This window comes from Tenrec ecaudatus, chromosome 13 (assembly GCF_050624435.1).
Source record: "Tenrec ecaudatus isolate mTenEca1 chromosome 13, mTenEca1.hap1, whole genome shotgun sequence".
In the NCBI taxonomy this organism is placed as follows: Eukaryota; Metazoa; Chordata; class Mammalia; order Afrosoricida; family Tenrecidae; genus Tenrec; species Tenrec ecaudatus.
In genome coordinates, this window is record NC_134542.1 from 26,428,983 (window position 1) to 26,441,058 (window position 12,076).

At 40.5% G+C, this 12,076-nt stretch overlaps 1 non-coding gene across 1 annotated transcript; it reads right to left on the bottom strand.

The window, feature by feature from the left end:
* Nucleotides 1–11,527: 11,527 nt before the first annotated feature.
* LOC142424999 (U1 spliceosomal RNA) lies at nucleotides 11,528–11,689 on the bottom strand. Its single transcript, XR_012779405.1, has one exon. It is a non-coding gene; the product is annotated as a U1 spliceosomal RNA (small nuclear RNA).
* Between the last annotated feature and the right edge of the window lie 387 nt (nucleotides 11,690–12,076).

Here is a 12,076-nt window from a genome sequence, read left to right on the forward strand (position 1 = left end):
CACAGGTTTGGGCTTTGACAGGTTTTACTGTACTCTTAAAATTGTAAGTTAATGATTTTTTTTAAAATAATGTGGCCAGGAGTCAAGCGATGAGGGAAGACAGTCCACTTTGCGGGATGTCCAGACACACGCCCTCATGTCATGTCGGCAGCCTGACTTCCATATGCTTAACCAAGTGGGGGTCTTTGCAGGTCTGTCTGTTGTTGGCAAGGCCTTTCCTTCCCAGGAGAGAGCAGGTGCTTGGAATGATTACCCCTGTGGGAGAGCACTGCTTGCCCTGGTGATTTGCGTGACACTGGAATTGCCTAATAATCACCCTGCTGTTACGATATACCTGGGCTCATGCTGCCTTCCAGTCCTCCATCACTTTACCTAGGACACTGTACAGCTTCGCTCTTCGTCTTTATTCGAGCATAGCATGTTTACGGACAGTTACCAGGTGAATCACACCTTTGCATCTTCTACAAGGCTTATCGTGGTCCCTCATATGCAGTGTAAGCTCAGTGTCTTTCATTGAATTGTTACGTGTGTATCTAGTCTCTGGAACTAGTTTTATGAGGGCAAAGGCAGGGACTTGTGCCCATAAGAACTTTATCTAGAGACCTTGTTCATCTTGATGAAGTGGTTCCTTTGGGGAAAGGGGAGCTTCCATCTTGTATGGTTATTGCCCAGTAAAAATACTGTAAGATTTGTTAGTTGACCTCAAATTCTGCTGGAAAATGTATCTCCTCTCTTAGTTCCAGCTCGGATTCCTGCCCGACTGCCTCCTGCTTTCCTCTCTCTGTCCTTTTCTACCCTCATTTACTCACTTTCCAATGGTGGTCTACTCTAAGCAGAGGTTTTATCCTTCTCAACCCAGGTTAGCTTAACTGGTCAGCTTACCTGCGTGAGCTGAAGCAAACTGCCACCAGCACTGTGGCTTTCCACAAGTTGTACTTTTTTCCAGGGCTGAGCACTAAGGTTGTCTGACAGCCCAAGTCAACCCCTCCTTATGTGCTGTGGTTACAAAGTCAATGTCCTCGCCTAACCCTACTTAATAAAGGACCTTCTTAGTTACCGATCTGAAACCCTGCCTCAGACTGGCATTGGGAACAGGTTCTGATCATTGTTTACATCCTTAGCCCCTAACGCATTCTATATGCTGAATGCATCCAGTATAATTTAGGGACAAAGTTCTTACGGTGATGGCGTGATGGGAACTTAAGACGTCTCCATAACTCCCCACTCCAAGACCCTAACCCTTATCGTCATTCACCTCTTTCTGTGCTTGCAACACCTGTGTTTGTGAGCTAGTGAACTTTGGTAGCATTGTAGTGAAACACTTCACTGCTAACTGAGAGTTAAATTGACCCAAAAGCTGATTCACTGAAAAGATCTGCTTCCTCTGTGATTTATAGCTTTGGAACCCTGTGAACCCCCTATACCATGTTCAATAGGGCCATTATGAGTGGGGTACACTGTACTGCAACAGGTTTGAGTTGTTCTTGCGTTTGAGGGTTTGGGTTTTTTGTGTGGTCTTGATTTGGTCTGCTATGATCCATGTGACGTCAGACAAAATTTTTCTAACTTACAGACTAACTCATTTGGGCGTTCTGAATTTAATGCTAATTTAAGCACATGCAGCATTAACTGAGTCTGCCAGTAAGTAAATCTGTCTGAGGAATATTTGTTTTATGTTAGTAATAAAATATTCCTTCTCAAGACCTAGTTTTATTCAGAATATCTATTTTCCTTTCAGGTATGCTAGTGCTTCTTTCATATTCAAGACATTCACTGAGATGCTATTGAATTAAAAGGATGTTATTTCCTTAAGTTTGGGTATCTGTTTATGGCTCTGTTGTCAATGTTTGTTATACATTTTTCATTCGCCCTATCTTTCTCCTTCTCAAACTCATTTTCTATCCTTTCCTTAAGGGAGACTCTTCTTCCTATGTAAGAAAGAAATCATCCATGTGTAAGGAAATAACACCTAATTTGATTTTAATGATTTCCTGGGAAATATGTCCATTGTTTATTGAGAAGCTGTTAAATTGAATCTATATCAATCACACATTGAGTATGTTTGTTCAAGTTTTCCACTTCAAAGGACTTATTACCTAAAAGAAATGACTTGCTAAAATATCGATACTCAAACTGTGTGAAACACTCCCCCATCCTCTGTCACTGTTTTCCTATTTGTCTCTCTTTGGTGGTATTACTGCTCTTTAAAGACCATTTGTTAGTTCTTAGAAAAATAGTATGTGATAATTAATTTACAGAAATGACAGACTCTAAGTTGGATTACTACTAATGATTTTTTCTGAAATTAGTGTTATATTATCTGTAGTAGACATTATGAGTCTTCAGAGCTGCCCGATCATTAGCTTATCCTAAAATTTTCAGTTGGATACATCTGAATATATTTTCTCACATATGTTTTTCCAATAGTGAAATTTGGGGATTTAAACTGAGACTCAAAAGTATATTTTCCTACCTTATCATGAATGTTTATCTCCAAAAGCCCACTGCCATCAAGCTGATTCTGACTCATAATGACCTTATATAACGTTTACAGGACCGCACATCTTTACAGGGGCAGACAGCCTCATCTTTCTCCCATGAAGTTAATGGACAGCTCAATGCTTACCTCACAAAGCCATCAGACTCCTTACCATGAATGCTTAGGAAGATCACATTGGTGTTAGGTACCATTGCGTCTGCTCTGACCCATAGCAACACTGTGCACAACAACACAGAACACTGCACGATCCCGTGCCATCCTCATAATAGTCCCTGTGCCCGAGCCCATTGATGCAGCCACTATATTATGCCTGAAATAGTGAACCTTTCCTAGTGTGATGCCAGTGACAGGTTCTTCCCCATTAGAAACTACAAGTGAACATACAGTTTAAATCTTAGCTACAATTTCAGAATATTTGGGGATTTTCTGAAACTCATCCTTGAAACCCTAGTAGGATATATCTCACAGGTGTTATGTGAAGGGTGGTCACCCTCTTGAACTTGTGTTACGTGCTCTTCTGTTTTTCAGAATCCAGCCCCAGGACTAATGAGCTTGTCATGTGTTCTACTTCACAGCAAGTAGAATGAGGGGCACCGGGTGAGGGGCAGAAAAAGAATGCTTGGAAACTGATTGTGGTTAGCACATGTACAATTCTGCTTTATGGAATGCTAACTGCGAGGTCAGCAGTTTGAAACCACAGCTACTATGGGGGAGAATGAGGAGGTTTTCTACTCCCATAAAGAGTTACAATTTTCACACGGTCAGTCACCGAAGGATTGTAAACCATATAATGCAAAGTCAAAGGAGGGATAGTATCAGAGCCTAAATTGTGAGGGTCTGGTTTGCAGAAGGCTATAGATGGCAGTGGGAGCCCAAGAGACAATTGTGGGAACTGCATAGGAAATCCTCCAACCCCCCCCCCCCCCACCATGAGCTCCCTCTCTCCCTCAAGGAAGGGCGGGAGGGAAGCAGTTCCTTGGCGGAGCGCACTGGGGCGATGGGTATAGAAGGTTGCAGGGATGCACCTTCACGAACTGCTGGAACTTAGTCAGTGAATCCCCGCTCTGACACAGGCTGGACCTGATCCGGTTTCCAACATTATCTGTGTTGTGTTTTGTTTTGTTTTTGCTTGTTCATATCAGGGTTTGTCTCAGAGATGTTGTGTCACTGGGGTCACCCTCTTGAAGCTGTGTTGTGTGTCTTTCTGTTTTTCGATTGATGAGCCTGTGAAGACAGCAAGTAGAATGAGGGTCTGGGGGAGTGGGGGACCAGTGGGGGTGGGGGGTGGCTAAAAGGAAGACAATGTTAAGGAGTCCAGGAAGAAATAGGCTGTTTGGAGACTGATTGTGGTAGCAATGGTACAGAACTTCTTGATGTGATTGAACTATGGAATGATACATGTATTAACATGTATTAACTCTAATATATATATATTTAAGAATGGATATATGGAATGATATATGGAATTAACATGCATTAATATGTGTTAACTCATATATATATATATATATATATTTATTTATTTATTTAAGAACGGAGGGGGGCAGGGGAAATAATAGTTACAGTCTCAGAAAACCCACAAGGACAGTTCTCTGGCCTACAGGGTCTCTATAATTTGCCTTGACTGGATGGCAGTGAGGTTTTGCTACTGCCATAAATTTCAACGACTTGACAGGTGAAAGTCTGAAATCAATTTGAAGTATGTATAGTTACAGAGCTGTGTCAGATGTTCCTGATTCTAACTAAAGGCCGTGCATTGTCCTCCATATGGAAAGGGCACTTAAGCCAGGTCCTACAGGTTGTCCTGGCAACAGGAGACTTGCTCCACATGAGACTTGCTCCACAAAAGATCTGTGCTTGATCCCATTTGCAGTTGTCCTGGCAACATGATGATCTGACTTCATGAGCGAGGCTCACTTTGCCAGTCAAACTGGTTTTAAGATGCTTGAACTTCTAAATACAGGTGTGTGTGTGTGTGGGGGGGAGTTTACGCACACGTATTCATAATTATATGTGAATCAGAAAATTTATTCTTATTTCAAAAATGTGCGAAAGAAAAATTAACACAATAAGTTGAAAAGTGAGACAAATGCACATCAAAGTAAAAAAAGACATTTGAGGGGAAAACAAAGTGGGGACAATAAAGACAGGGAATGAGTGAAGGGAAAAAGGGATGAAGCCGAGAAACTAAGGAAAAAGTAAGAAAAAAGAACAAAAAGTTAAGGAGTCAACGAATTCCACTGTCTCACTGGTGCATGGGGAATGGTGAACGCTGGGAACCGGCGAGAAAGCTACTCGGGAAAGTGTAGGGCACCCTAGCTGAACAACCCACGAGTGCCTCGTTATGCCGTCGCTACGTGATTATTGCCATTGCTATCAGGAAGAGCGGGTTGGTTGTCAATCTAGGGTAACACCGGAATCATTTGCAGGCTCCCTCACGAAGGCGTTTTGAAACAAACAGCTCCGAGTTCAATGGGTTTGGTAAAGACAGAACAGCTCTTCATCCCATGACACTTTCCTACAGCGTTGCTGTGCGGTGTCTTCAGGTCAACTCTGACTCACGGTGACCCTGTGTACAGAACGAAACCCCGCCCTGCCCTGTGCCATCTTCATAATCATTGCCGTGCTTCCTGCAGTCACTGGGTCTCTTCCTCAGCCATCTGGGCTGTTCTCCCAGGAGGACGTGGTGAGACGCTGAGAAAGTCTCGCCAGCCTCACCTCTAAAGAACATGTTGGCTGTACTTCTTCTCCAGCCGATTCATTCATCTTTGAGAACACCGTAACTTAGGGGCATCAGTCTCTCTTCACATGCCAAAAGGACGAGTGAACAAGTTAAAGAAACACAACACGGTCATAGAGTGCAGTCCAGTACTACCTCTTTTGGTTTCCTAGACTTTAAACCGTATGCAGATCACTCATCTTCCTCCTGTGCTGATAGGTTAATAGCTTACTTTGAAACCTGCTGTGCCATCAGGGCCCCAGTCCTTCAAGCGCAGACAACTACAAGTGAAAGAGAAAATGCTACATCAGCTGTCAATATGATATTTAAAATATTCCCTAAATAGTAATAAATTTAAGAGTATTCATTGATTTGTAAATGTTGCTTTAACTTCATCTCACAAGTTATATGTACTATTTGCAAATAGAAATTTTATTAGCAAAGGTTAACAGTTACTGTTTCCAACCTATGTAGATATACACATTGAAATATGAGTGGAGTGATTTTTTTTCTTCAAGGATATCTCACTATATTATCCCCAAACTAGATGCTTGGTGAGATGAAATAAAAATAAATAATGCATTATAGGTCTCTGGTTGTGTGTGTGTGTATGTATGTGCTTATGTATTCCAGAGCATTCCATCCAGACCTTTCAATCTTGGTCCTATATACAGAAGATTCTGAAGTCTCCTGAAGCATCTCAACTTAAACATCAAAGTTTTGTGTATGCGTATGTGTGTATATGAGTATGTGAATTTTCGGGGGGAGGGATCCCAAATATTAATCATGTACTTAAAAATTGTTCTCCTCAAAACATTAATGAGGTTGGGGTGGATTGGTAGATAAAGTTATGCAAGGGAAACAGACAAATGACTACCTATTTATACTAGAAGACGGCCAAAGAAGCTGCGTTAGATTTGGGTAGCGCTAACTATTTTTAAGTTCTTGGCTGAGCATGTTGAGCCATACTCAGAATTTCCTGGAACAAAGAGTAAAATTATTGGGGAAGATAATTCTCATTATTATCTGCCCCATTTAGCAGAGAAGTCAGTAAAGCAGACTACTCAGGCAACATCAGTGAATAAGAGATTCCTGGCTTCGTGGCGTTGACACTAGCAAAAAAGAAGAAAACCTACAGATAAAGGGACAACCTGTGGTGAACTTTAACCAGCTCAGCATTTTCTCAGTTTCTGCTAAGGAGGTGGTGATAGATGAATGCTAAATGCATGGATACACGGAGACATCAGTGAACGTAGCCAACCAGTAATGTTTTTGTATTTGTACATTCTATCAGCGTCCATACATTGTTGTCATTGTATCTGTGAAATGCATTTTTCATAGCTGAGATAGTTTAATTGAGTGAAAAAGTTAATCTGGTGGTCGAACATAGATATCATTGGCCTGGTCGTGTTTCAGAAAATTCATTTCGATAGGAATTTGAGAATGATTCTTCTCCAAAATTAAAACTAAATTGAAGGGAGCATAGAATGGTAAGCTGGAAGAAATGCCCAAATCAGCTATTTAACTTTCTCATTATAGAAAGAGGAAAATTGAATGTCCCAAACCTGAAATTTTCTTCCCAAAGCAAAGAAGCAGCTAGTAGCAGCGCTGAAATGAGAAGTCAGTTCTCCTAATCCCCAATCTAATTTTGTCCATGCCAGAATCTGCTGGAGAAGATAACCAGTCGTTAGGAAATTTCCATTGTATTGACTTTTAAAAAGGCAAGCGCTTTATTAGGTCATTCCTTTTGCTCAGTATTTGAGGTGATCTAGAGGTTTGTACTTAAGTGTGTGCACTGTGAGTGTGATGATGTCCTTAAACTTTATAGCACATTGTTCTCATGGTGCCTGGAAACACGAGAGGGATTCAGAACACTTTGGGAAGTTTCAGCAACAATTTTCTTTTTAAGTGAACCACTGAGCGAGCCCTCAGTTGCACAATGTATTGGGAAGTCTTTGTCCTTGCTTTAGCATTCAATAACCAGTGTAATTCAACTGTATGAATGCAGATTTATTTTCTTCTCCAAAGAAGAAACTGTTTGTTAGCTAACAAACGGTTACCTTGGGTTTGAAGAACTGTATGTGAGGTAAAAATTACTATAATAATTAATTATAATGCAATGCACATAGTGATATGATAAAGAAAACAAATCCAGTTTTGAGTCACAAAACTCGGGCAAAGCATAGTAAACTTAGAAATCACACAGACATATTTTTGTGCCTCAGATTCATCACAGGACTTTTATGGCACTGAGAGTTAATGTGTGTGTTGTGCTTCAAACAGTATATGGCACTTGTTAATTAGACTTTATATACATTAACAAAATCATTATATTTGCTGCTGATGATGAAAATTTTGGATCCAAATAGTTGTTGCCTTCAAGTGAAATATAATATTTTAACCTTCTCACATTTACCTGATCACATGCATTTTATTTAGCTACATATGTACATAACTATTTTGACATATTTTGGCACCTAGATAAATTATACAAAAGAAGGTGATAGTCAGGGGTGGGCTTATTTATCTAGGTACCTGAGGATAAATTCTCTTGGCTGAGAATTCTGATCAGAATTAAATAGTGGCATTAGAAATTTGAGAATTCCTCTGGGGAAAGATCATTGACAAAAGGCTATTTCTCTTGAAATCAATAGTTCAGAAATCTTAGTCTTCAACAGATCTCAAAATATTTTATGAGAAAAGTGTTGTGCTTATTTTCATGGTATTCTTAAGTTACTAATTTCAGAAAAAAAATGTTGTTTGCCTTTATCACTATAAACTCTACAGCATGAATTGTATGTGTTTTGTTTATCTAAAGTGGTACCTAGAACATAGTATATACTAAGTCATGATTTGCTCCACTGATGAAGGAATCGATTCTAAAGCTCTGTAATAGGTGCTGGAGGTATAAAAATGGATTAAATGCTCATGGAGAATAAGCAACTCCTATTCACACCAACTCTAATCAATCTTTCCTTAAAAAGAAAAGATGAAATATTTTCCTGTCAGCATCATTGTCCGAGATAGTCTTGCCATGCAGGTCTTTGTTCATCTGGCTGGATGGGTTAACAGTAGAACTTGTTAGAACAGTGGTTCTCAACCTGTGGGTTGCAACCCCTTTGGGGGGGTCAAACAACCCTTTCACAGGGGCCGCCTAAGACCATTGGAAAACACACATTTCTATAGGTACCTGAATATAAATTCAGGTGTATGTGACAGGGTTAGCACCCTAATGTACTTATGCGAACCAGTCACACATGTGTAGAGAGCAGCTACTGTGTAGAGAGCTGTTGCTGTGTTGAAAGCAGAGACTCTGTTAAAAGCAGCTACTGTGTTGAAAGCAGCAATATTGGAAGTAAAATGACACTTCATGAATTACAATTACTGGTTAAATGCTTTTATTAATGCTTTAATCACTATGATTTAATTATGTTCAATTTGTAACAATAAAAATACATCCTGCATATCAGATATTTACATTAAAATTCATAAGAGTAGCAAAATGACAGTTATGAAGTAGCAACAAAAATAATTTTATGGTTGGGGGTCACCACAACATGAAGAACTGTGTGAAAGGGTTGTGGCATTAGGAAGGTTGAGAACCACTGTGTTAGATCAAGAGAGAAGTTGGTCATTCGCAATAGTATTTTCACCTCTTCTAGGTAACACAATCTTCCAAAGGCTACAGATTAAGGTATTGCTATCATGGCTACATGTGAAGCTGCTGAGTTGTACCTCAAGTAAACCTAGTACCCTCTCCTATCACTGATGGGATGGTTGTGTCTGGACATCCTTGTAGGTAGATAAAGTGGGCCCCTTTTCTAATCACAGGAGCCACAGTGGTTCAGCAAGTTTCGCGTTGGACTGCTAAACACATGGTCAGCAGTTTGAACCCACTCGTGCCTTCACAGGAGGAAGATGAGATTTTCTGCTTCTCCTAAAGACGTGGAGCCCCCAAAAGCACACGGGCAGTTTTACTAAGTCTGTAGAGTTGCTAAGAATCAGAATTGGCTCAATGGTTCAGTGAGATTGGTTTAGGGCTTTGCTTATCCCTTGCATCCGGTAATTGCTTACTACCAGTGAGTCTATTCTGACTCACAGTTACCTTCTAACTGCCCCTGCGAGTTTCCGAGACTGTCAATCTTTACAGCAGTAAAGAGGCTCGATTTTGCTGATGGTTTCGAACTGCTGCTAACCAACGTGCCACCCACCGTGCCACCAGGACTCCAGTTAGTTCATAAACTCAAAACTCATTGCCACTGTGGGTTTGGTTTTCTGAGACTGTAACTGTTCTTTCTCCCCTGGAGCTGTCAGTGTTTCGAACAGCTGACCATGCTGATTGCAGCGCAATGCATGACCACTGCACTACCAGAACTCTTGGTTAGCTCCCCCCAATAATAAAGAGTTTATCTGAGACACAGTGGCATATAGTTCATTTTCAGGATTGTTGTTACTATTTACTGAATTTTCTGGTATATTCAGGGAATGTTACACCCACAAATTTTAGTTGATCCTTAAAATAATTCTTTGAGATGTATAGTATCATTCCTGATTTGCAAATGGGGTAAAAAAATAATTCTAGACTTATGGAGGAAATGAAGGTCATTCCTGGGGACAAAGCAAGTGAGAAACACAGAAGGGACTTAAACACAGGCCTCCTTCAATAGGTTTCCACTGTCCCTGTGATTTGGGGGGAGGTGCCCTAGTGGCTTAGTGGTTAAGGGTCGGACTGAAACAGCCAGCCACCCATGGGATAAAGAAGAGGATTGCTACTTGTGTCAGTCTCATGGAAGACTTAGTCTCTCAGAAGCCTACCCTATCCAGTATAGTTGTCATGAGTCAGAATTGACTCAATGGCATTGAGTTTTGTTGTTTTTGTTTATTGCTGCACTATTGAGCTTATTGGTCTATTTCTCTTTGAAGCTCTTAAACGTCCGCGCTCTCCACCACTCTGAATACATCTACACCCTTTCTTCATACAAAGCAATGACTTTGTGGACAGCAGAATCCACCCTGCCTCAACAGCTGGACCTCAACAGTTAAATCTGCCTTTATGTTGCCCACAGTAGCAAGCTGTATCTGAGGCAGGTTTGAGTTCAGATGTCACATCAGCCCAGAAAAAAAGACCCTGGAGAGGCTTTGGAATTATTCATAATTATACCAAATGGAAAGTGATGAGGCAAATGGTGCTGTTTCCCTATCAGTCTTTTAGAAAGATTGTAAGGCTATCTGCTCACTCAAAGGTTTTAAAACAATTCTTACTGTGAAAATTCATTCCAGGAGCTTTAATATTCATTCTTAATCTGTGTTTTACAACACTCCAGTATGCCTTTAATTATTTCAAGAATAGAAATAAAATCCATAATTTCCAAATGAAGTGAAATGTGATGAAACTTGGCTTTAACTTCCTTTACTGTGGAAATTTTCTAACATATTCAATAGCAATCAAAGTGACCTGTGTTCAGCTGTTATCAATAAATATCAAATTTTCTTTCAAGAGTGTTAAAAATAAAGCTTTACTTAAATAACTATGATATAAAGAACTATAATCTAGATAAAAGTACTTTTATGACCATTCAAAATGGTCATATTCATAGTCATGTGACAAGTATTAAAATATATATATAGTGATTAGCTTACCTTATAAAAAGCAAATAATAAGAGACAATGATTTAATCGTTTCATCATTATATCTTATAAACTCACCTAAATCCCAGCCTTAATTATATTTTAAAGAAATAAGAACTTTTAGGATTTGTAAAACCAAACACATTTCCAACCAATGCCAATTTAAGCAGAGACCTGAAGTGGGACTGACTGACTGATTAATACATTAGTAAGTATAGAGTAGAACAATCAGCTAAGCTCCGGTTTTCTGGCTCAGTGGTCTGGAGGGATGTCACACACAAGCTCCGTCACTGCAAACAGTTGTTCTCTGGTGACGGTCACTGTGGTTACCTGGAGCAGAGGAGAGCCTCATCAGGGAGAGTGGAAAAGTGAGCTCCACTCTACTCATTGTGCTTTCCCGTGTGGTTCTTCTTCTTTGCTGCCTTGCCGTCTTTGATGTGAATCTTGTCTCCTTGCGTGTACCACTCTCAGTCTCTGAACTTCAGATCCAGATGACTTGCTGTCACTAAGCTTCTTTTCTCTTTCGCCAGAAGAATTCTTTGTGGTGTCAGGTTTTCTCAAATCTCACTGACTTTTTCTCTGTCTTCTTCTCTTTCTCATCAGGTATCAGAGAGTATTTGGTCCCACTTGACTGCATCAAACAATCCTTTACAGCCAGCCACCTTTCTTTCTTTTATAATCAGGGGAAAGCGTGAATTCAGTCCCCACTACCACAAATGATGCGGTCGAGATGCCCGCATTTGGGGAAATCGCAGGGGTCAGCACATCCGCAGTGCAAAGGGTCAGCCTCGCCCTGGGAAAACCACCTTCCTGATCATGGTGTCTCCCTGCCAGGTAAGTATACAGCCACATTTTTTGCAGGCAGCCTGTAAGAAAGCTTCGAGAGTGATCTGTTGCCCAGTATCACCCTGGAAGGACTCTCTCTGCCTCTCTTCTTGCTCAATGATAATATTATTATTGGGAACAAGGTCTTTCCTAGTCCCCTGGTTGATACCTTTCATGGATAGATATATTGTTATTCTATCATGCTTCATCTTCCAGACAGGAAGACAGAAGAGGTCAATGGACAAGATCTTATATCCAACAGCCTAGCCTTTTGATAAAGGCTCCATAGTCTGTATCTATCAACCTCATCTTGGAAAAATAGTAAATGAGCAGGCTTATTTTCCTTTTAAGCCCTTGGCATCAGCTCTTCATTTCTGCCCTCCCTCGCTGCTCCCCCTCCCTCA